The 24798-nt window shown below is 39.2% G+C and overlaps 1 pseudogene; it reads right to left on the bottom strand.

The window, feature by feature from the left end:
- Positions 1 to 3722: 3722 nt before the first annotated feature.
- Positions 3723 to 22875, bottom strand: LOC120529767 (annotated as a pseudogene).
- Between the last annotated feature and the right edge of the window lie 1923 nt (positions 22876 to 24798).

Raw genomic sequence — 24798 nt, 5'->3', positions numbered from 1 at the left:
TTCTCCAATCTCGCAGGTTGCTTTGTGGCAATCCAAAGAGTAAGGCAATATACACTGAGCAATGGTTATAAAAGGTGGACACATAGGTATACCGGCTCTTTAAAGCATAAATAGGGATCACTTCACTGACATGTGAGCAAGCCACGGTACAACTGTAAGACGCGCAGCACTCGCCGGCTACAACGTAACAATAATAATTTCCGTAACGTTCTGTTACGTTGTCATTTATTTTACCCACTGTCTTTCTTTCATTCATATGTTACGTAGGCACGTACCTTTTATCTTCGGCAATCTCATTCTCTAACCAGGCCTCAGGAGCTAATCAGCGTAACACTGTCCACCACCCCTTTCGTTATTCCGGCACATTGTTGACATCCGTGAGTAACAACAACGTACTAAACTGGAAGGTGGTCTACGCATGCGTGCAATTCGCGGACAAACAAAGATCAAGATCTAAATGAAGATCTCTTTAGTTAATTTAAAGCACAACAATTTGTTTAGTTTGAATGTCTGTGTTTTGAGGTGTGACTGGCGTACTACAGTCTTCAGTAGTATAAGCCTGGAGGAGATTCTTAATGCAATGCCTATGTTTTAGCTGTCTCTCTACTGCTATCTAGTGCTTCTTCTTCTAATTCATTCGCGGACAAACAAGATTAAGATCCAAGTGAAGATTATATATAGAGATAATCTAATCTAATCTTATCCTAACCTGGAAAGTGATCCTCAGACACCCATACGTGACACAATATATTAAGGGAAATATATGTTTCCTTGTATTTCAGATATAGTCTTATTAATATATGTTTAAATTAAATATATGTGTCATTATATTGAAAGATATATCTATATGTTTTTGGCAATATTGTGATGTATTTCATTTTTGTAAGCTATTGAAGTCCTTGCTGAATTCAATGCCCTTTTCTGTTCCAATTCTCGAAATCTAGTGTGGGAAATTTCAATATGTTTGTATTCTATTATTTTTTTTAATTTTCAGACACCTTTTTAAATTTTGTTTCTTTTTAATTATCTTTATCATGGCCACTAATTATTAATTTGTATGCTACATATTTTATAAACAAAAAAAGATCTGTATTATTTTTGTAATAGCAAAATCAACAGAACAACTAACATACAACTCCTTGTTACCTGTTCAGTAACATAACTTTTTAATTTTTTTTTTTGCTTATTTATTGTTTATATGTACTTACTTGCCTACTGGCTGCCTATGGTGGTCCAACCCCCCCTCCAACCCCACCAAAGATAGCTCATTTCTCTCACTATCGTTTCACTGGTATAAAACAACACGGTGAAAACTCTGGCCTTGAGATTTATGCATAGTTATAGCAAATGCTAAAATTATTGGAGATAGTATGTCTGTGTAACATGAATTCTAATCTACTTGCTGAAGTATTGCCAGCATCTAACTTAATACACAGAAGAAATACAACATCTCCTGCATGATTACCACTCATCACCAGCTGGCAGTTGAATGCTTATGCAGTGTTATAATTTAAAATAGTGTGCCATTACATAGGCTTTATTTGTCGACTGCTAACACACAACTGAACTATTACATTTCTTAGCGGAGCAGATTTATATAAGGCATTTTGTTTGACAAATGTGTGTTAAATTAGTTGTATTTATGTGAGAGTATCATTGTTGTATTCTCCTAATGAACAATGATATACAGATGTATACTATGTGATGTATGGTTTTAAAGAAAAATGTATGAAAACTTCACATGAAAATGTTGCACGATTTTGCTAAACTCCTTATACAGAGAAAGTAGATTTGTATTAAACAAAAAAGTCTTGGGTTGAGATGTGATTTTCTCGGAGACACCTTAACATCCCGTGAGACAAGGAGGACAGCTGCTGTACAGGCCTTTAAATGTTCAAAGTGCTGCAAGATATGCAGATCATGCAGCACGGCACAAGCAGCAGCAGCAAGCCAGCTGATCGAGCAAAGAGGAGGTAAAAAAAACAGTATTTGTTTCCCATTGTATCACCTTTTAAGAGGGGGTTTTGGAGGAGCGACCACATCTTCTTAGCGTGCGTTCATCCCCTCTCTTCACAACGCGAGTGGCAGAGACGCAAAGTGGCTGGCACCTAGTGCGCCCTGCTGGGGGGGTGTGGAAGCGAAGTGAGCAGGGGGCAAAGCCCCCTAGTATACATTTATATTTATTTTCTTGGCAGGGTCTTTTATCCAAAGCAACTTACTGTGCGTTGTGCACTTACTATTCCTTTGTATACCAGAATTACAGAACTAAATGTTAAATGGGGTCTTGGAACTTGTTTAAGATTTCTGAATGTTTTTGTGAAAGGTGTTTTAGATTGCAATGAAAACAAATCACTTTTGGAGAGACTCTACCAATAAATCACTAACATTAACAAACCTTTTCAAGCACCAGTTGCAGCTTCCATGTTGACCCAAAGTTCACAGTGTAGCAAATTGCTCTGCAACATCTGTGTTGATGACAGTTTGACTTTTTTACATAAAAATGGAGGAGGACTATAATAAAAGTTCCAAGATAAAAAGCTATGCCCTGAATTGTGACCTGACATTTGCGCGATAGACATATGAGCGGCGACAAAATAGCGCCGATTAAAATGCGGCATCAAAATTGCGCCGACAAAATTGCGCAGACAAAATCGCGCCGACAAAATCGCGAAAGTTTCATTAAATATGAATTACTACTTTAAAGCATATATAATAATGTTTATTTTAGAAGTCAATATTATGAGACGCGGCATGCCATCAGCACGGCACGCAGATAGTCCTTAAGATCACGCCCTGCATATGTAGGAAGAATTGCAGCAAGACGTCTTGATAGTTGAGCGTATTTAGACTTGCTGGCTACCTGATTGCTGGTAATTCCGCTTTGTATACGACGCGTTATGCCAACCCTCGACTGAGTTATTTGTTCATGGCATGCCATCAGCAGTCAGTTATAACCTAGCACATAATGTGTACATAATGTGCACGTACGCGTCTCACTCTCTTGACCTCTCTTGCGATTTTGTCGTGCTTATTTTGTCGGCGCGCATTTGGCGAAAACCAGTTAGCGAGTTTGTCGGTGCGAGTTTGTCCGTCGCGGTTTTGTCGGGGCGCATATATCTATCGCGCTTTTGTTTGTGAACCGCCCTGAATATAACCCTGTAGGAAATTACTGAATAGTACCCGGGGGCTACAATATTCTGTCTGTCTGGAAATTAAGAGGAAGTGTATTTAAAACTGATGTAAGGAAGCACTTCAATACGCAAAGACATGTCACGGGACACTGGAACAAACTACCAACACACGGAGTTGAAGCAGAAACCTTTAAGAAGAATTTGGGTAAGACACTGGGACAGCTCAGCTATTAGATGAACAAATGAGTGACAAGTGGACTGAATGGTTTCTTCTTGTTTGTGAAGCATCTTGCCTAACAACATAAAAACACTCTGGACGAGAACAGGCCATTCAGCCCAACAAAGCTCGCCAGTCCTATCCACTTATTTATTCCAAAAAAACATCAAGTCGAGTTTTGAAAGTCCCTAAAGTACGTCCTGGATGTACTGAATATTGTAACAAATGGAAACAGGGTTACAAACAACTCAAGAAACGAACGGATTTCCTGGTATACATTAATTGATTCTACCGTAGTATTCCCTCCAAAAAGCTGACTTAATTTTTAAATAAATAAGCATATTACTATCAAACAAGCAGGTGCATCAAGCTTACAGAAATGGCTTCTTTTTGATAGCTGGGAGTAAATCTTTAAGAACAAGCTCCAAAAACAGAAAACCTTCCAATCTTTTTACGGGCAGTCAGGATCCATCTTACTTCTGTTAAGGTGGCGAAGGGATGCGTTACTGTTGTTAAACTGGACCATATTTCTGTTGTATAATTCCACGTTGGGTCTGCACTGAAACTCAGCTCGACTTTTTTCCTCACAATTTAATTCACTGGGTTTAGCACACAAGCCAAAGAATGTGAGAAACACTGGAATAAAAACGATGCCATGGAAAGCGCCAAAACCAATGACTAAGAACATAATTTTAAAAAATGTTCTGAAAATGTAGCTTTCTGCAGCAGCTAATACCGCAACCCCCAGAATTGTCGAGATGGCTCCCTGTACAATGGGGTAGCCGAGGATATAGAGAGCATCGATTGCTTTATCATTGGCTTTTGGTTTCCTGTTGGACACATAGGCATAGGAGATGTGAGCAGAGAAATCGACAGAGAAGCCAATGCAGATGACCAAATTGATCATGGAGATGGAGTCTAGGTTCACATCCCAGAATGCCATGAATCCTGACACACCTATAATGACAGATGCGATAGCAAATGTCACCCACAGACAACAAAGTGGATTTGGAATCAACAGAAGTGAGATCAGCAACATTACCGCAGTGGCCACTGCAATGTTCTGGATAGTATTGTTAACAATGACTAAGTACTGGTCAAAATAGATGAAGGCCGGGTGATACACTACAAGGCGAACAACACAGCTTTCTGCCATCTCTCTTAGCTCAGTCAGCATATTTTTTTCAGCAACTGCATTGTTGATGTTTACTGTCTGAATGAAAAAACGAGAAGCATTGATAACATCCCCTGAAAGATGAACATCTTGCTTGAAATCTGGAAAAAACCTAAAAAATATCATTAAATTATCGATGAATGACGTTTGGCTATTTATATTAATGTTGGCCTTTTCTGCAAAATCTTCATAAAACTGAAGCCAGGATACAGAAAGATTCTGATCAATATATGAAAGGTTTTTAAATTTGCCAATGCAGTTATCAATATCTTCACGAACGGTTCTATTCCAGTAGGCAACTTCCTCTGGGATTACAACCATTACATTTGGACCATATTCTGAAAAGTATGCTTCTTCATGGTCATAATATCTGACTATATAGGATTTGTCAAAAGCCAGATTTCTAAGATCTATTCCTTCCTTTATCTGGAAACATCCATAAATGCTGGCTGCTAGGTACCCAGCATACAAGAGCACCACAAATACTTTGGTCCAGACATTTGTCAGAAAAGGTCCATAACACTTCTTGAAGAAGAGGTTCATTGGGTGTTCAGTCTCTGCACCAGTAGATGGGTCATATGAACCCCCTACACAGCAGAGGCTGTATGCTTTAGAGGACTCTGCTGGGGACGTTGTAGGGACCTTCATACAAAGTAGCCAATGTCTGTTACTCTCCTCTCTTTTACCATTTAGAGCTAAAACTGCCCCAAAGAAAGTAATGTTGAATAAGTAGCAAAAGAGAACGGTGGTGCCAGTGTAAAGGCAGAAGGACTGCACTGATCGGAAGGGAGTCATGATGCCAATGTAGAAGGCCAAAACGTCAGTCAGTGTGGTGATGGTGATGGAGACAGCGGCCTCTTTGTATGTCTCAGCTAAGCGATCTTCCACAGAGTCTTGAACTTTTGTTTGCTGCCAACAAGCAATCATAATGAACATGTCATCCACTCCGATACCTGGAAGACAATTTCAAAAGGAGAATATTTTAAATTATTATCAAGAGTATTCAAACATTATGGTGTGGTGTCTGGTTGGAGTGGGTTTGCAGACTACCGAATGAGATTCAAGACATTCATCAATTAAGTGTTTGATTCCTCTTCAGACCCACAGCTATAGACTCCTTTCTTTACCCAGGGACATCAAAAGTCATAACGGAGGATGGACCACAGCAAGTGAACAGACAAGTACAGAATCAGAAGAATGTCTTTCTATTAAAACAGGAAACTGAAGTGCAAAAATGGTACAATAAATAAATCAATCAAAGAATACTTTTAAAGAACATCCATGCCATAAAAATAACCAGGATTGTTGTAGTGCAAAAAAAAAAATACATTTTCTAAAGTGGAGAAGTAAAACTATTATGTCCTCTGAATTCTCTTTTTGTCCTCATCAGGACAATGGGAAGACTTCAAGTTCACATCCTGCCACATCTCCAATCCACTACTCGCAGTAGATCCAAACCAATGCCACTAATGGATGCCACAGCTCCCAGGACATCTTGTCCTTCACCAAATGCTGCCACATCTTGAGCCTCGCTCCTTTGAGTAGCTCCTGGTTCTCTACCCCTCTTCCTCTTCAGCTCTACCTCTCAGACAGATCAGATTGCAGCCCCTTCACAGAGCCTTCATATCACTCGGTCCAGCTCTTTATCAGATGCTCAGCCTAAGTGTTGTTGCCCTCTCCTTCTTCTATATTACCTCTCTCACCAGCGATCAGTTTCCCTCTCAAAATAAAACACAACCCTAACCCATTCCTATATTGTATCTGATTCATCCTGTAGTCATCGCCTACTGAATACTGTGCTGCTGCTTGACCAGTAATGATCTAATTAGACCAGTGCACATTTACACAGGCATAAGAAAGGTTGCCCTAAAAATAATAAAACTACTAAACAAATGATCACTTTGTGCTCATTTTACCACATCCATCTTAATCAACACTTCATTGACTCGCTGCTGAAATGTGGCTTTAAATGTGACAGGAGAACTTGTGTATGTTTACAGTAAAACTTACCAATTCATATGCAACGTGTTGAAGAAAGTGGGAAATGATGACCTATTTGATCAGCTAGAGCAGGGGTGTCAAACTTCAGGCCCGGAGGGCCACACTGGCTACAGATTTTCATTCTAACCCTTTTCCTAATCAGTGACCAGTTTTCATTGCTAGTTAAATTCTTTTTCCCTTCATTTTAATAGCCGTTTTTAAGAATTCAGTACTCTGAATTGATTCTTTTCTTCATTAAATGACAGCTAAATAGAAATATGACATGAAACAAGCCAACAGATGACCAGCTAAATTTCACTCCAGTCACTTTCTTAATGAGAAGCTGATTCTTGCTGTTAATTAACCTCGTTATTTAATTCCATGGCTAATTAAAGAAAAGGAAACAATTTAGCATCTGCCAACTTAAACAGCTTGTTACTTATATTCCTATCCAAATCATTTATATATGTACAGTATATTAAAAATAGCAGCACTGACCCCTATGGTACACCACTTTTAATGCCAGATAATTCTGATAGGGCTCCTCGCACCATCACCATCACCAATTGCTTTGTGCATCTGAGCCAATTCTGCATCCATCTACATAGTACACCCTGAACTCCCACTTCTTTTAGTTTGATGCCGAACCTTTCATGTGACACCTTATCAAATGTTTTCTGAAAGTCGAGATAAATAATATCATATACTCCACTTAGATCTTATCCTTTTATTGCTTCCTTATAGAATTCCAGCTTGTTAGTAAAACACAATGTCCCTCTTCTTAAGCCATTCTGACACATCAGTAAAACTACTGTTCTTGCCATGTGTTGCTCAATCTTTTTCTTAATAATTCCTTCAATTAATTTACCTGTGATACATACTAAGTTTACCGGCCTATGGTTGCATGGATCTACCTGATCACTCTTTTTATATAATGAGTGAGCAGCGACTTTCTAATAATATGTGTCAAGGGTTTATATCTGTACTCGCTAACCTCCTTAAGAACTCAAGGATAAATATTATCTGGTCATGGGGATTTGGTATTTTGCAGCCTATTTGAACAGTTCTTCTCCATCTACTATTTCCATATCACTAAGCTTCTCCTTAGTAGTCCCTTTTACCTCTAGGAGGTTATCCACTGTGGCAGATTGCCAGGGTCATTACCTGGCCAAGATGCCTGGAGGGACCGGAAAGAGACATGTATAGCTTCCAGGTCATGAGAGGGCAACCGTCCTGGATAAAATAGGACCACGGGAAAGGGACAAAAAGATTTTAACCCATTAGGACCCGTGGCCACTGCCAGGGGCCGCCTCAAGCCTCATAGGACCTGGAGAACCGTCACTTCCGCCACACCAAGCAAGATGGCGGATGAACCTGCCAGGGACGCCCGGAGTGCTTCTGGGGCAAAGGGCAGCACTTCCGCCAAACCAGGAAGTGCTGCCAGAAGATCGTCACCAGCCACCTGGAGCAGATCCGGGCGGGAATAAAAGTCGCCGCCTCCTTACAGTCTGAGAGCCAGAGTTGGGAGTGTGAGTAGGACGAAGCTCCCAGGAGGAGAATAGAGGCAGCGTAGGACTGAGAGAAAGAGAAGGTTCATTGTGGGGATTATTGCTAAGTGCTTTGTGTGTTGTTCGGGACTGAAACCTGTGTATAGTGGTGCTAAATAAACGCATGAGTTTTATAAAGATGTGGTTTCCAACTGGTGGTGTCCAGGCAAGTCTCACACCACTTCCTCACATGTAAAGACCTCAGAAAAATGCAAGTTTAGAGCATCCACTATTTCACTGTCTGTATCTTTTAATTCCCCTTTACTATTCTTGATGCACTTCACCTCCTTCTTGACTGTTCATTTACTACTACAATACTGAACGAATCTCTTTGGGTCATATTTTACCTTATCTGCTATATTCCTCTCTAACTGTTTATTAACCTGCCTAATGTCCTTTGTCATGCATGCGCATATAAGGATCACCCTTCAAGTTCTTCCCAGGTATGTGATACCACCCTGAGCCGAGAGGGGGCACTGCCATTAACTGTCTTGTCTTTTTCTGTCTCCACAGTACAGAGAAACCACACAGTGAGGCGAACTGAGTCCACCCTTTCTAGACCCTGGGCTATAAAAATGCAACTGCCCAGAGGGGGGTGTCCTTTCTTCATGAACTGACCAGAGCTAAGGTGCTTCACAAATTCACCAAGGCAGACTAGATAGGCTTGATTAACGGACAGCCACTTTATTTTGTGTGGAAACTATTTTGTTTCCTTCTTACACCATCATGTGTTTGGAAATAGGGATGTCCAGGTTGGGCACCCCAAAAATGTGTTCTTTGCAAGCCTGTTATTCCCTTGGATGACCACACCTTCTTAATAGTTGTCCTCATGTTCTCATATGCCCTACAATTCACATCGGAGTTATTAATCTTGTAAGCCTTATCAGTTTTTTTCTTTTGCAACTTCTTTTTCGAATCTTTATTAATCCAATTTGGAGTTTATTGAATTTCTTAATAATTGCAAATTTAGGTAAGTACCTGTCCTGCATTATATATAAACATTTTTAAAACTGTTCCACTTCTTCTCAACTGTCTCTACATTTAAAACTTTATCCCAGTCCATCCTCCATAGACTTTGCCACATCTACTAAAAATCTGCCCTAGAGGAGTTAAATTTAACAGTTTTAGTCCTTGTATCCGCTCTCTTCAAAACACTGAGAATTGTATTATGACAAGAGTGATGTGCTTGATTATTGGAGTGCAGCAAACAATGATTTCACTCTTTCTTCATTTGGTCAACAAAATAAAAATATGAAACTTGTGTGATTCTTACCCAGAATGAGAAATGGAGAATTCGCCACGGTCATCGCAAAAGGCATGCCACAGTATAAGAGCAAACCAAATCCAGAGAGGACAGAGAGGCCAGCGGAGAAAACTCCAAAAGCTGCAACCCAGGCCTTGTTTCTTACACAATCAAACCTGAAAATATTAACATTTTTAAATTACTAAGAGACAGCAATTGAAAAGCACATCACTGCTTCCCTGCACCCTAATCTCAATATACCTACTACAGTGGATCCAGAAAGCATTCAGACCCTTCACTTCTTTCACATTGTTATGTTGCAGTCCTGTGTTAAAATCACTTAAATGTATTGGTTTTCTCTCCACAATTGCAAAGCGAAAATAGAATTTGGGAATTTTTTGCAAATTTATTAAAAAATTAAAAAACTGAAATATCTTCAGACCTTTCATTGGAGCCCCTTTAGCTGGTAATTACAACCTGGTGTCTTCTTAAGTCTGACACATCAGAATTTGAAGATTTCCTACCGTTCTTCTCTGTAGATCCTTTCAGGCTCGGTCAGGTTGGATGGAGACTGTCAGTTGTCAGTTATTTTCAAGTCTCTCCAGAGATGTTTGATTGGATTTAGCTCTGGACTCTGGCTGGTACACTCAAGGATATTCCCAGAGTGGTCCCTAAGCTACTGTTGTGTTGTTTTTGCTTTGTCCTGTTGGAAGGTGAACCTTCAAGCCCAATCTGAGGTCCAGAGTGTTCTGGAGCAGGTTTTTTTTATTAACGATATCTCTGTGCTTTGCTTTGTTCAGCTTTCCCCCAACCCTGGCTAGTCTCCTGGTCCCTACTGCTCAACTGTGGGACCTTCTACAGACAGCTGTGTGTCTTTCTTAATCAGTCCAGTCAATTGAATTGACCATAGGTGGACTCCAAACACGGTGTAAAAATATCACAACAAAGATCAATGGAAAACACCTACACTTGAACACCAGCAAAACCAAGGAGCTGGTGGTGGATTTTAGGAGGCCAAGGCCCCTCATGGACCCCGTAATCATCAGAGGTGACTGTGTGCAGAGGGAGCAGACCTATAAATACCTGGGAGTGCAGCTGGATGATAAATTGGACTGGACTGCCAATACTCTGTGGAAGAGAGGACAGAGCCGACTATACCTCCTTAGAAGGCTGGCGTCCTTCAATATCTGCAATAAGATACTGCAGATGTTCTATCAGACGGTTGTGATGAGCGCCCTCTTCTATTTAGTGTTGCGCTGGGGAGGCAGCATAAAGAAGAGGGACGCCTCACGCCTGGACAAACTGGTGAGGAAGGCAGGCTCTATTGTAGGCACGGAGCTGGACAGTTTGACATCCGTGGCAGAGCGACAGGTGCTGAGCAGGCTCCTGTCAATCATGGAGAATCCACTGCATCCACTGAACAGGATCATTTCCAGACAAAGGAGCAGCTTCAGCGACAGACTGCTGTCATCGTCCTGCTCCACTGACAGACTGAGGAGACCCCACACTATGCGACTCTTCAAATCCACCCGGGTGGGTAAACATTAGCACTACACAAGATTATAGACTGTTATACCTGCCTCACACTCTCCACCGTACTTTTTTTTACTTGCACTGCGCTTTTATTGCTCTTTAATTAATATTGTTTTTATCAGTATGCTGCTGCTGGAGTATGTGAATGTCCCCTTTTATCTATCTATCTATCTATCTATCTATCTATCTATCTATCTATCTATCTATCTGAGCCAAATTTCAAGTGTCGCAAAAAAGGGTTTGAACACTTACGTCAATGACAGATTTCTGTTTTCATTTTTAATAAATTTGCAAACATTCTTTAAATCCTGTTTTTTTTTTTTCATTCTGGGGTATTGAATGTTGCCTGATGTAGGGGAAAAATTAATTTAAATGACTTTAGCATAAGGCTGTGTCACACATGTGCGTATAGGAGACAGTAAAAGGGCGTAACAGGGTAAGATGCAGGTCCGGATTTACACATTTCTACACCCTAGGCCAAAGCACATAATTCTGTGCCCGAAACCCCAAAAGTTGATTTAGAATTTTCAACTTAATATGTAATAGTTTATTTTTGAAACATATAAGCACTTAATACAATCTCTATAATCCTTGAACCACATTATATTTTTAATTCAAAACTACACTACTACACTGCTTATGAAATTGCATAACATTAACACCTGCAAAAGAACTTTCCATCGAATTTCTTCAAGTCATCTTAAATACCTACTAGAATTTCTTCCTTCGTGCTTTTGTCCATGAAAAGGCTTCAGTTGTTTCATTGAAGTCGAGTCCGGCTTTCAGGCTTACGGTCCTGAGTAAACTAAACAGTATATAAAAGTAGTAATGATATATTTTACGTACCTACGATCAGTAGATATGTAGAAGTCAGGCGATATGAGCGTAATGAATCACTTGGAATCACTATTGTAACGCCAAATCTGGAATTTTCCTTTAACACATGGTTTACGCCGAGTGTGTGAGAGACAAATAGCAAATGCTTTCTGCCTGTGACTGAGCAAGACAGCGCAAACTGTAGAGATGGGCAACATAAATGTACCGCTCAATTTATTTAATATATATGGATGTAAATTTAAAAAAACAGCATTTTATAAGGCCTTTTCAAAATAATACTGAGAAATTTATAAATATATGGTTGTTATTTTTTCTGTATACTGTATACGCCCCCCTGACTGCTGCGTCCTAGGCCATCGCCTAGGTTGGCCTTATGGGTAATTCGACCCTGATAAGATGTCAGCTCTGGGGTTGATGTAGTGCACTTGTAACGGCCGACTCCTTACCCTTACCTCTTCTCTCCCTCTTCTACAGATCATCAGAAGGGAAACTCAGCTAAACCGGCATCAACTTTTGTATTCCTGTCCAGACCACGCCCTCCTGCTGACCTCACTACCGCCACTTCCCTGACGGACCCGCCTCTTCCTGCACACCGCCTATAAAAGCCACACACCTCTCCTCCCCATTCAGTGCTATTTGGACTCAGTCCTTTGTGAGTACTCGCTGATTTATTTTGCTCTGCCACAATATACGGGGTGGATCCCCAAACCTTTTCCTCTGTGTTCTCTCGCTTATTACAGCTGCAACATGTTACAATATGAAAACATGAAGGGGTCTGAATAATTTCTGAAGTCACTATATGTATATAAATACTTTTATGAAAATGTTGATTTTAGGTGTATGTTCTTCAACTCTTTGATGATTATAAAGGAAATGAAACTGGATCAAAAATATTAATAATTAATGTTGAAAATTCATGTTGCTTCATTAAACACGACAGCTATTTAAAAACTCTAGTTGGTAAAATGCTACTAAAATATCAGGCACTGCACAATTGTTAGTCAATTAATCTCAAATGTCCCATGTTCTGCTTCTAGACCTGTTAATATTGTTATTTAAATATGAATAATCAATAGATACAGTACTTACTGCACATGAGCGAAATCAATACGAATAAATGTGTTAAGAAATTCTTATCAGTAACAAAAAAATTATCTTTAAAATGAATTAGTGGAAAAATAGTCATACTGTTTCTGTGAAGTAAACCTCAAGATTTCATCAGGATCCTCTTTGAGACATTATGTTGTTGTAAAACTAAACACACAGGCCATGTAATATGAACTTCTACTAAAAACTAATGGCACTTTTGACTTTTTCACTTTCATGTGTAGTGCATGTAATTCTACACATGAATAATTATTCACACTCTTCTTTTTGTAACACTGTTCACTAGTAAATATTTAACTAACACTGAAATATTATTCTTTAAGTACAATGAGCGTTTGGAGACAAAACTGTTCCACCATCAGTCTACTTTCTTCAAAAGAGGCAATTTTACCTTTATAACAGAAGTATACTTTGTGATCAACAGGGGGCACTATAGAACCCCCAAACCCAAGCACAAATGTACAGGCAAGTGCTAGGTTCAAAATAAAGGTTTTTATTTTAAAGAAATACCCCCGTACTATAATTTCAAACATTCTTCTCCTCTCTTCCCTGCTGCTCCCCCTAGGAGAGTGTTGCCCGTCTCCTCTCCCAGTTCTGACTTGCCTGGACAAGGCGGTGCGGTTCTTTTTATTGAAGACCCGGGAGTACTTCCATTGTCAGGACATCACAAATAAATACAAAGAGGACTGTTTGACTTATGTTAGGTAGACTGCCCAGAGGGGACTGGGCGGTCTCTTGGTTTGGAACCCCTACAGATTTTATTTTTTTTCTCCAGCTCTTGGAGGTTTTTTTTTTTTTCTGTCCACCCTGGCCATCGGACCTTACTTATTCTATGTTAATTAATGTTGACTTATGTTTATTTTTTATTGTGTCTTCTATTTTTCTATTCATTTTCTAAAGCACTTTGAGCTACATTTTTTTTTGGATGAATATGTGCTATATAAATAAATGTTGATTGATTGATTGATCACCTATTGGAATTACTTTTGGATTATACGGAAGTCCCATAAAGTAGGGAGTGTAACTCCCTTCAGCATCCCCTGGCAGCACCCACGATCTCCAACAGATCTGCAGTACTGGACTACAAATCCCAGCATTCCCTACAGGCATCCAAGTGGGTACTGAAGCCCAGGAATTCTGCCAGCTAGTAGGCATGTGGAGCATACAGCCCTGAAATGAAGCCTCCCCAGATTTCTCTATTGTATTGACCTTTAGCTGGTTAAGGAACTGGGTCCGATTCCAGCTGAGACACCAGCCCATACATGTTGTCCACTACAACTTGATGTTTTAGATAGCTAGATAGACATGAAAGGCACTATATGATAATAAATAGATATAGATAATGAAGGGTACTATGTGATAGATAGATAGATAGATAGATAGATAGATAGATAGATAGATAGATAGATAGATAGATAGATAGATAGATAGATAGATAGTGTGGCCACCAGAGGGTGCCCAAGAGCTCTGAACACCAGATACAACTCAGCCAAACACAATTTCAGGTAAAATAAAAGTATGTTTAATACAATAATTCCTTTACAAAATTAAATCAGTCCAGCACAATAATGACAACTACAACTGGTCCCCTTCCATTTCCTTCCACTGCTACCCTACGAGTGTCCTCCACCCACTCCCAACTCTGACTGCCTGATGCAGACAAGGTGGTGTCTTTTATGCTGGACCTGGGAGTATTTCAGGGGTCATTACACATCAGTCGCATATCCGGGCCAGGCAGAAATCCCCCAAAGTAGGAATATTGTTCCCCTGCAGCTCCCCCTGGAGTCACCCAATGTCCCCACCAGAGCTGTCACGCAGGACAACAGCTCCTAATATACCCTGCAGAACTACAAATGAGACTTCCACCGGAGGGATACTACCACCCTATTGGTAGTTTATGACCCTGTTTCCTTTATGAACTGTTCAGCTGCGCTTCTAGAAACAGCATACTATAGATTTCAAATAATTTATAGTGTATTTAATATACAGAAAATAGTACTAGGGTGTTGTACCATGTTAGCCATTATGAATGTAGTGTGAAGTCAACCAAAATTACACCTTTTATTGGTTAACTAAAAAAGATTACAATGTGAAAGCTTTCAAGGTATGTCAGGCCCCTTCTTCAGTATACATCTTACCTGAAGAAGGGGCCTGAGTCGCCTTGACAGCTTGCATATTGTAATCTTTTTCGTTAGCCAATAAAAGGTGTCATTTTACTTGACTTCTCACTATATACAGAAAACACAATTTTTATGTCTTCATGGCACCATTTTTTTTTTTACTTTTCTTTTAATTGGTCTTAATACCATTCCTGATAACATTTGCACAATACATACCTTAAACATGATACAATTGAAAAGAATATTGCAAGGAAGTAGGTGATGGAAAACAGAGGGATCACCTTCTTGGAGTTGGCTTCAAACTCATCTTGTCTTGATAAAGACGTAAAATAAGAGACCTAAAAAACAAAATGATACCTTTCTTAACAAAAGTATAAGTGTCTACGTGACTGTCTGTGCATACGTCCAGTTGCTTTGTCTCTGTCATTCCAACAGATGGTGCATCACAAATAATAACACTGCTTTTATGAAACCCACGCCATATAATAGAGACATATGCGCTGTATGGTGCACTGCAAACATTAATTCTGAGGTCTATATTGACTACTTAGATTTCAACTCTTCTTAGATGGGTAGCACAACTAGTAAATGCGTTAATTGTCTGTGTCCATCCTGTTGCTATGTCTCTGTCATTCTGTCTTTCCTACAGATCTTTGAATCACAAACATTAACACTGCTATTATGAAACTCATACCAAATGGCAAAAAACAGAGACACATGCAATGCATTTGTCATTTCAACAGATGGTGCATCACAAATATGTGTTGTAATGTACTTAATTGCTACAAATGTTTGTGTTGTGTCATCTGTTGGAATGACAAATGTAATGTATTTTATGACTAGATGCATTACAAAATACATTTAAATAGGTAATGCATTGCAAACATTGATGCTGAGGTCTAAGTTCATTACTTAGCTGTTTAGACAGGTAGCACAGCTAGTAAAAGGGTAAGTGTCTGTGTGTCTGTGTCTGTCTCGTTGCTGTGTCTCTGTCATTCTAACAGATGGCACATCTCAAGCATTAACACTGCTTTTAGATATCCCATACCAAATGGTATATAATAGAGACATATGCATTGGGTTTGTGATTCCAACAGATTGTGCATCACAAATATTTGTAGTAATTCATTTTATTAGTACAGATGTATGTGGTGTGCCATCTGTTGGAATGACAACACCAACAACATTTATTTATATAGCACATTTTCATATATGTAGCCCAAATTGCCTTACAAGATGACAAAAAATAATTAAAAACAAGCAATAACATCCATCCATCCTGCTATATCCTATCTACAGGGTCATGGGGGTCTGCTGGAGCCAATCCCAGCCAACACAGGGCGCAAGACAGGAAACAAACCCTGGGCAGGGCACCAGCCCACCACAGGGCACACACACACACACAAAGCACAATTTAGAATCACCAATGCACCTAACCTGCATGTCTTTAGACTGTGGGAGGAAACCGGAGTACCCGGAGGAAACCCACGCAGACAAAGGGAGAACATGCACACTCCATGCAGGGAGGACGTGGGAAGCAAACCCAGGTCTCCTAACTGCAAGGCAGCAGTGCTACCCACTGTGCCACCGTGCCACCCAGCAATAACATTAAAGAATAAATAACAACACAACAAGGTAAGGTCAGATGGCTGGTAAGACAGAAAAAAAAACTCCAATTAGGCTGATAAAATCTGCAGGGGTTCCAAGGCCAATAGTCTGCCCAGCCCCACTGGGCATTCTACTGAATATAATTTATTCTTAAATCAAACCTCGCAGATTTCATGATTGACATGATGGATTATAATTCACATGACTAATGCAATGTACTTAATTACCTGATGCCTTACAAAATACATTCCAACAGATGGTGCCCTGCAGATGTTAATACTGAAGTCTACGTTGATTACTGAGATTTCTTCTCGTTCTAGACGGGTAGCACAGCTAGTTTACAATAAGTCTTACTGCCCTTATTTGCCACATCTTAACTTCTAACTGAAAAAATAATTATATTTTCTTGAAATCCCTAGCTTTTCTAATAATTCCATTTTCAGTATCATTTTGCAAAATCTGATCTTAAAAGTTCAATTTTATATACTTATGTGTTTATTATTGCATAACTGATGTAAACAGTTGTGTCATTGGCTGCTCTTGCTAAATAAAGAGAACTGCCTGTCCGTATAAATTGTGTTGTGTTGTATTTGTTAAAGTATGTGGAGACACACCTTTCCCCACTAATAGTATCATAAAAGGATTCTGGTTCTTGTAGTTTTATTTTTGTTTTTTTGTCCACATTTAGTCTCTCCAGTCACATACTCTGCCCACCCCTCTTCCATTTTCTAAACCCACTTTTTCCACACAAGGTTGCAGGCACTGAATTCAATAAAAGACCCCCATTCACTCACAGGGCAGTCTCATACTGGGGTAGTTTGGGACCACCAGTCCATTTGGGTGCATGTCTGTCACCTGTCTGAAGAAACTCACAGGAATACAAATGGAAACTGAACAGTGAACCCCAATGTATATGCTTAATTATGTTACTCATTTACACCGTTTTTTTCAATTTTTAATTATTTTTTTATATATATATTTTATGCACTGCTCGAATAATTCCTGTTGTTTCTCTTTCAGTTGCTTGTCATTGTTCACCGCAAAACTCATTTTATTTAATAAGAACTTTATCAAATATTGGTGAAAGTGTGTTTTGCCTGCAGAAGACCCTTTATTTGTCTTAACCTAGTCGGAGGCTGTTTTCCGTATTACTGTAATATTATAAATAAACCAGTTAATAATGAAAACTCCAGGAGTGAGTGTTAATTCAGAACGTTTGGATAATCTTCTCCTGACAGACCGAATAAGAAAGAATAGAAAAGGCTGAGAACAAATGACAAGAAGCATCACGATGAAAATAATAAATGAATGATGGAGTGTGATGTCAAGAGCAACAACACGCAGACTTAGAAATTCATGAAGGCGCGCAGCAGACACCCCTTAAAGTGCCGACCTTCAGTCCTGTTCAGTATATTTGTACACCTCCGACATTTGGAAACCCTCTGCTCGTTGACATTTCTGCCCACTTAACACTATTTTTTTTTCTTTCTTTCATTTTTAAGTTATGGGGGGAGAAGGGTCACGAATGGGAAAAATTACCGTGGGGAGAAACTTACTTAAAAAATATGAAGCAACGTAATTTAGCGAGTTAATCTGCCGTATGCTGCAGCACCAGTGAGGCGCCTCTAAAAGTGAAATAAAATAAAGAAGTGCAGCAAACTGAGTTTATCTGCAACATGTGAGGACACTCGGGACTGCGGCTCTAAGGAAATCAACTGTAAATTAACCAGCACTTGTTTTAATTTTCATGTCTTTTATTTGTTGAGCAGCCACACATTAAACTATATTTTATCGATTTGTGTTATGTTATTTTATTTATGGAGAATCCGTACAGTGTTTTAATTAGCTAGCTTTGTTATAGCTCGTCCATTCATTTTCAGAGGGCCAGTAGTTTCCATAAAATATAACAGATTACTTATAGTTAGGGGTGGCGCGGTGGTAGCGCTACTGTCTCGAAGTAATGAGTCCTGGGTTCGTTTCCCGGGTCCTCCCTGCGTGGGGTTTTGCATGTTGTCTCCATGTCTGCGTGGATTTCCTCCCACAGTCCAAAGACATACAGATTAGGTGCGTTGCCGATCCTAAATTGTCCCAAGTGTGCATTTGGTGTGTGTGCCCTGCCCGGGGTTTGTTCCTGCCTTGCGCCCTGTGCTGGCTGGGATTGGCCCCAGCAGAACCCCGTGATACTGTGTTAGGATGTAGCGGGTTGGAGAATGTCAATGCCTCGGTCAATGAGTTTAGTACACCTGCTTTATATCAAAAATAAGGAATCCTATCAACTTTTGGGATACTTTAACTGAATATACTTTCGCGATAATTACAGAAGATTATTCAAATTTTGTATAGTTATCTATAATGATAAAAAGCAAGAAGATATGAAATTTGAAAAAATTACTCAACCGGAAGTAGTATTTTATTTAAACAACCAACCGAATTTTTTGTATCATGGAAAAATACATGTGGACACGATATTAAAAACTGTATTCAATATAACGCATATTCTTTCAATTACTATTACTCATTTAATTTTATTTTATACATAATCAGTTTAACAATGACGTGTAAACATTGACCATGCCACGTAAATATAAAGATGTAATGGGAACAGCTGCTACGACCCCATCGTCGTGTCCCTGGTAATACATTTAATTTTATGATTTTTTTTTATTTCCGCCTTCTTTATTATAATTAAAGGTAGCTAAATGCAGACTTACCTATTGCAATTTATTGTAACAAATATTATATAATACTAAAACTTTTTTATGTTTTTAGGTGACTCTAACTCTTTTTATTTTGCACGTGATCTCGGTAATGATTATGTATTCATGAACAAATTCTACTACCGTTTTCGACCACCCTAAGTGCGAAAATATCATTTTAATATAAAGTTTGATTATAAATAGAGATATATGTTTGTGTGTCGATATTATCAATTAGTTATGATGAGAAACAAAGACATGTGATATTTGAGAAATATTGTGCAACTGGAACTGGTTCTGATGACCTTTTCCTCAATCTCAGTATACGAGAAAGTCGAAGGGAGCGCACTTTTTTATTTTTATTTTTTAAATTTTATTTACAGAAGAGCAGTATAGTGTATTATGTTGCTAATGTAGCAAGTTATAGTTTTTTATTTACTTAATTTTCAGAGGATCAATATGTTTATTATAATATGTTACAGATTATATAGATACAGCTAATTTTTTTATTTTTTATTTCCAAAGGAGCAGTATAGTCTTTTATGTTATTTTGATGAACAAGTTTTGTTACAGTTCTTTATTTAATGAATTATCAGAGGAACAGATTACACATTAATTACAGTTCTTAATTTATTTTTCAAATAAAGAGTATATTTATTATAATATACTATATTACAAATTACCAAGTTTAGTTTAAGTTCACTATTTTATTTTATTTTACTTTATTTAGTGCAGTGTATTATGTTGTTTTCATGAACAAGTTAAAGTTATTTACTTAAATAATTTTAGTAGGACCAGTACAGCTTCTATAATATATTACAGATTGTCTAGTTTAATTACACTTCATTATTTTATTTTATTTTATTACCAAGCAGTGTATGTTGCTGATAAACTTGTTACATTACAGTTCCATATTTAATTTTCAGAGGATCAGTGCAGTTTTTTTATATTACATTATAGTTTATCTAATTAAGTTACTGTTAATTGTTTTATTTTATTTACAGAGAAGTTGTACAGTATATTGCATTGCCGATTAACTATTTTACATTTCTTAATTTTCAGAGGACCAGTACTTTTTTTTTATAATACATAACAGATTATCTGGTTTAGTTACAGATCATTGTTTTATTTTATTTTATTTACCGAGCAGTGGTAGAGTGTAAATTGTGGATGACCAGGTTACATTACTGTTCTTTATTTAATTTTGAGAGATCAAGTACAGATTTTTTTAATATATTACCTACATCTAGTTCACAGTTAATTATTTTATTTTTTTATTTTGTTGTATTTATTAAGCATTGAGTGTGTTTTGCAGAATAACCAGTTACATTCCAGTTTTTTATTTGATTTTCAGCGGAGCGGTGCAGTTTATCTAGTCAAGTTACTTTCCTTGATTTTGTCAGCACTGTTTTGTAACACACTGTACTGTTACTCTGTAAGTAAAATTACAACACAAAATAATGAACGGTAACTTAATTATTTAATCTGTAATATAAGTGTACTACTTACTTTAACATAAAACAAACCAACTGTATAATTCAACCAATTAATCTGCAATATATAAAAATCACCCAGCGCGGCTCCAGTTAAGGTAAAAAAAAAACTCATCGTCCATGTGCGATTCCCTCTACATTTGATGCCTGACTTGCTCTCCTGCTGTAATAATGGGGGCACCCCGTCACTCTACGATTTTAATGAAAAGGTGGATATATGGGTTTTAAAGCGATGATGACGTATTTTTCAAGCGGGAGGCTGATTACCGACTTATCTATGTGTTCATACTGGCTGAATCCAATTTTAAGCAAGCGTGCGGGGGCTGGCAGGAGCCGGTCCTGGATGACAGATAGATAGATAGATAGATAGATAGATAGATAGATAGATAGATAGGAAAGGCACTATATGCTAGACAACTTGGACCAACAGATTTTAAGACAAACATTTAATTTAGTCTTAATCTACTTAAAATTATCAGTTATTTTTTTAATCCAAAGGTGAATAGCTGGAGCCTATCATGCGGCATATGCCATAACCAGTCCCGGCCTAATGCCAGCCCACAGCCGGGCGCTCATTCACACGCTGCGATTTGGTATTTCCATTTAAGGTCAGCTGAAAGGATGAAATGAAATAGTGGCGGATACGACATCTGACTAATTGTACATGTTGCTGTAAGGCAACAACATAATTAATTAATTAATTACCGGGCTGCTTTTAAATGTATAATAAATCAAATGCTTAATGGTAATTCTGACCAGAGCCAGGATGTGCTCCGGAATAACGCAGCGCTCTACCGGTGAGGTCTTGTCAGAAAATGAAGTAGCCGACACTCTTAAAAATCCCCGTTCTTTGGTACTTTATGGTTTTTGGATGGATAGTTCATTGTAGCACCATTTCATTTTGGGAAGGGTTTCTTTGCGTATGAAGTTGTGCTTTGAAAAACCTCCCAATATGAAGGCAAAAAACATGAAATAGTTAATGTATATGTGGTTGGCTATTAGCGGGATACTAACAGATTAAGTAAAACTGAATATAGCCTGTATTACTGTGTACAGTGTAAGAGTCCCTTTAAAAATAATGACCCTTTGGTATGTCACAAATTTGTTATTATCGGTTATGTCTGTTTTGGATCTGTATTAATAAAGGTTCGTTTTGGATTTTTATGTAGTTGGGTTCTTTGGGAGACAAAAATGGTTACCCTTTGGCATCGCTCTGAAGAACCACTCCGGCACCTTCTTTTTTTTTAAGAGGGTGGTTTCTCGATCTAGCCGTGTTTGTTCCAGTCTGATTAAAACACCACATAAAATAATTACAATGCGCACTTGTTGATTTAGTAGAAACACGAAGGTTACACAGCCTGTCATTCCCGCGCACGCGCACAAGCTTGCGTTACCTGATTCAGTTTCATCTCAAAGTCGGTGTCATTTTCAGAGAAGACCCGCATGAACTCCCTCAGCCACACTTCACTCCGGTTCGCCTCGCTCTCCTTCAGATAGTAGACCACTCGGATGGCTTTCGCACTCAGCACTGTCCCGTTATCGTCCGTTTTCACTCCACCAAGTGTCATCCCCAGAAACACCGGTCCAGTTGTCGTATTCATCATGGGGTATGGGAAGACGAGGCTTTCTGCGTTGCTCGCATTGTTCCCCAGAGCTTCAAGCACCGGATTGGGGACACAGGCCCCGTACTTCTGCGCGCAGATGTCCATGTAGTTGAAGAGTTGATCACTTTCGGACACTGTGATGTTTCGTATGACGCTGTCAATCCGCAGGACCTCCGTAACGCTTCTTCACTCAGGATGTTCTCACTCTGATCTACAGCAATGAACGCCGCGAATGACCCATCGGTGATGAGCCTCTGAGGAGTGAAAGTGGACTCGTTTGTGGGGAAATATTGACTGACCAGGTCCCTCTCTGACTTTGCGGGTCCGCCAACTGGAGTGAACTGGTCCTCGATGTCGTTGGCTTCGGTCTGCTTTAGGAAATAAAAGCCGCTGCCGAGCCCTGCCGAAACGAAAAGGGGAATCAGGAAGAACCACCAGGGTGTCTGCCGACCACCCGTCCCAGCTTCTGTAAAGCGGCACAGACGGGCTTCTCGATGCAGTCCGTGTGGCATCTGGCCATATCTGTCCTGATCTAATAATGCTGTGGAGAAAAAAAAGGGGAAAGTTAAAAAAGAAAAAAAAAGTGCGCTAAGCTGGCGATTCGTTTTAAGGTAAGCAAAGAAAACTGACCTCGGCTTTGTCGGCCGGTGCAAAACACAGTGTCTCTTTTCTCAGGGGATTTCTTTGGACGCACGGCAGCGCTTCTTCGTGTCCTTGTAACCATAAACCTTGATTGGCACTTCAGCGGCGGGAGTTACAGAAGCGACCACGTCAGAGCTCCCGGGGGGCAGTGAACAGTCGATTAAGAGGAGCTGGAAGAGGAGCGGTCATTGTGAACTCAGTGATTAAGACGGATGGTCATTGTGATTAATACGCCCATCCCTGCAATGGGCGATTCTGTTAAGGGAAAAATAGTTCAAAGTTGGGGCGCAGATGAAATTAGCTGAAAAAGAAATAAGTCCGGGCACAAGGCAATACCCAACAAACGTGCACACCGTCACCCACACCCGTCGTGGGCAGCGTGCGCATTGGAGAAAAACAATTAATTTGGGCCACTGACCAAAATGCTATAATGGGGGCTTCTGGGCAAAGTTCCCGTTTAGTGGCCCAAAATGAGGTAATGGCTGGCAGGACACGATCGGCAAGTCCTTCAGTACCCCAGTGATGGTTTGATAATGCTGGCCAATATAACCGGAACCCCATTCGTTTCTCACATTTTTATGCTGTCTCAGAGTAAGTAACGGTGGGCTGTATTGATTATAGAAGTATAATCAGCAATTTGAACAACTTCAAAAAGTACCATTTCATGTTGGCTAAAATTGTACCCTTTTTATACGTTATTTGTAATATTTTTCGTGTTTAGGGTTGTAAACATCATTAAAAAATAGCACCATTAATACAAAGGCATTTTATGTTTTGTTAAAATAAATCTTTTAAAGACACATTAGTAGTATCTTTTTAAATTTCGTTTGTTATTAATGAATACTTTTTATCTCTTTAAAATTACACATCATTTAACTGATTAAAAAAAAAAAACTGAACACTAAAGAAGAAGTTTTAAGAAAAGGACCAGTAGGTACAGTGGTACCGCTGAGGCCTCACACTAAGGAAACTGCAGTTCACAACCCAGGACCTCCCTGGAGTTTGCATGTTTTCCCCAAGTCGAAAAAATGCAGGGTAGATGGACTGGTGATGTGTGTGTGTGTGAGTGAGTGAGTGTTTTGTTCTAAGACCCCGCTAGATGGGATTTTCACCAGCAGGAGGGGTAAAGTAATTCCTACCAGAGGACCTCTGAAATATTAGTCCGGTCTGAATCTCTCATGTCAGTAACTTTTCACGAGCTGCACGTTCACATCTCAGTAAAGATTACCGTGCCTTTCACCATCTATAAAAAAATAGTAAAAAAAATAAAATAAAATAAAATAACTGCAGGTCAGGGCGGGATTAAGAACTTTAGAGGCCTTGAGAGCTGCACTCACTCTCAGTGGATGACTGAACAGGACAGTAGACAAGAGGTATCACGTGAGCCTCCGTGGACCGTGTGGCACTTACTAGATTATATATGTTTATATTTATATATTTATGTAATATATGTTATGTTATATATATATATACTGCTCAAAAGAATTAAAGGAACACTTTTTAATCAGAGTATAGCATCAAGTCAATGAAACTTATGGGATATTAATCTGGTCAGTTCAGTAGCAGAGGGGGTTGTTAATCAGTTTCAGCTGCTGTGGTGTTAATGAAATTAACAACAGATGCACTAGAGGGGCAACAATGAGATGACCCCCAAAACAGGAATGGTTTAACAGGTGGAGGCCACTGACATTTTCCCTCCTCATCTTTTCTGACTGTTTCTTCACTAGTTTTGCATTTGGCTACAGTCAGTGTCACTACTGGTAGCATGAGGCGATACCTGGACCCTACAGAGGTTGCACAGGTAGTCCAACTTCTCCAGGATGGCACATCAATACGTATCATTGCCAGAAGGTTTGCTGTGTCTCC

The sequence above is a fragment of the Polypterus senegalus genome, chromosome 5, assembly GCF_016835505.1.
Source record: "Polypterus senegalus isolate Bchr_013 chromosome 5, ASM1683550v1, whole genome shotgun sequence".
Lineage (NCBI taxonomy): Eukaryota > Metazoa > Chordata > Cladistia > Polypteriformes > Polypteridae > Polypterus > Polypterus senegalus.
Note: the sequence above shows the minus strand (reverse complement) of the source record. Positions and strands in the feature narration are given on the sequence as shown.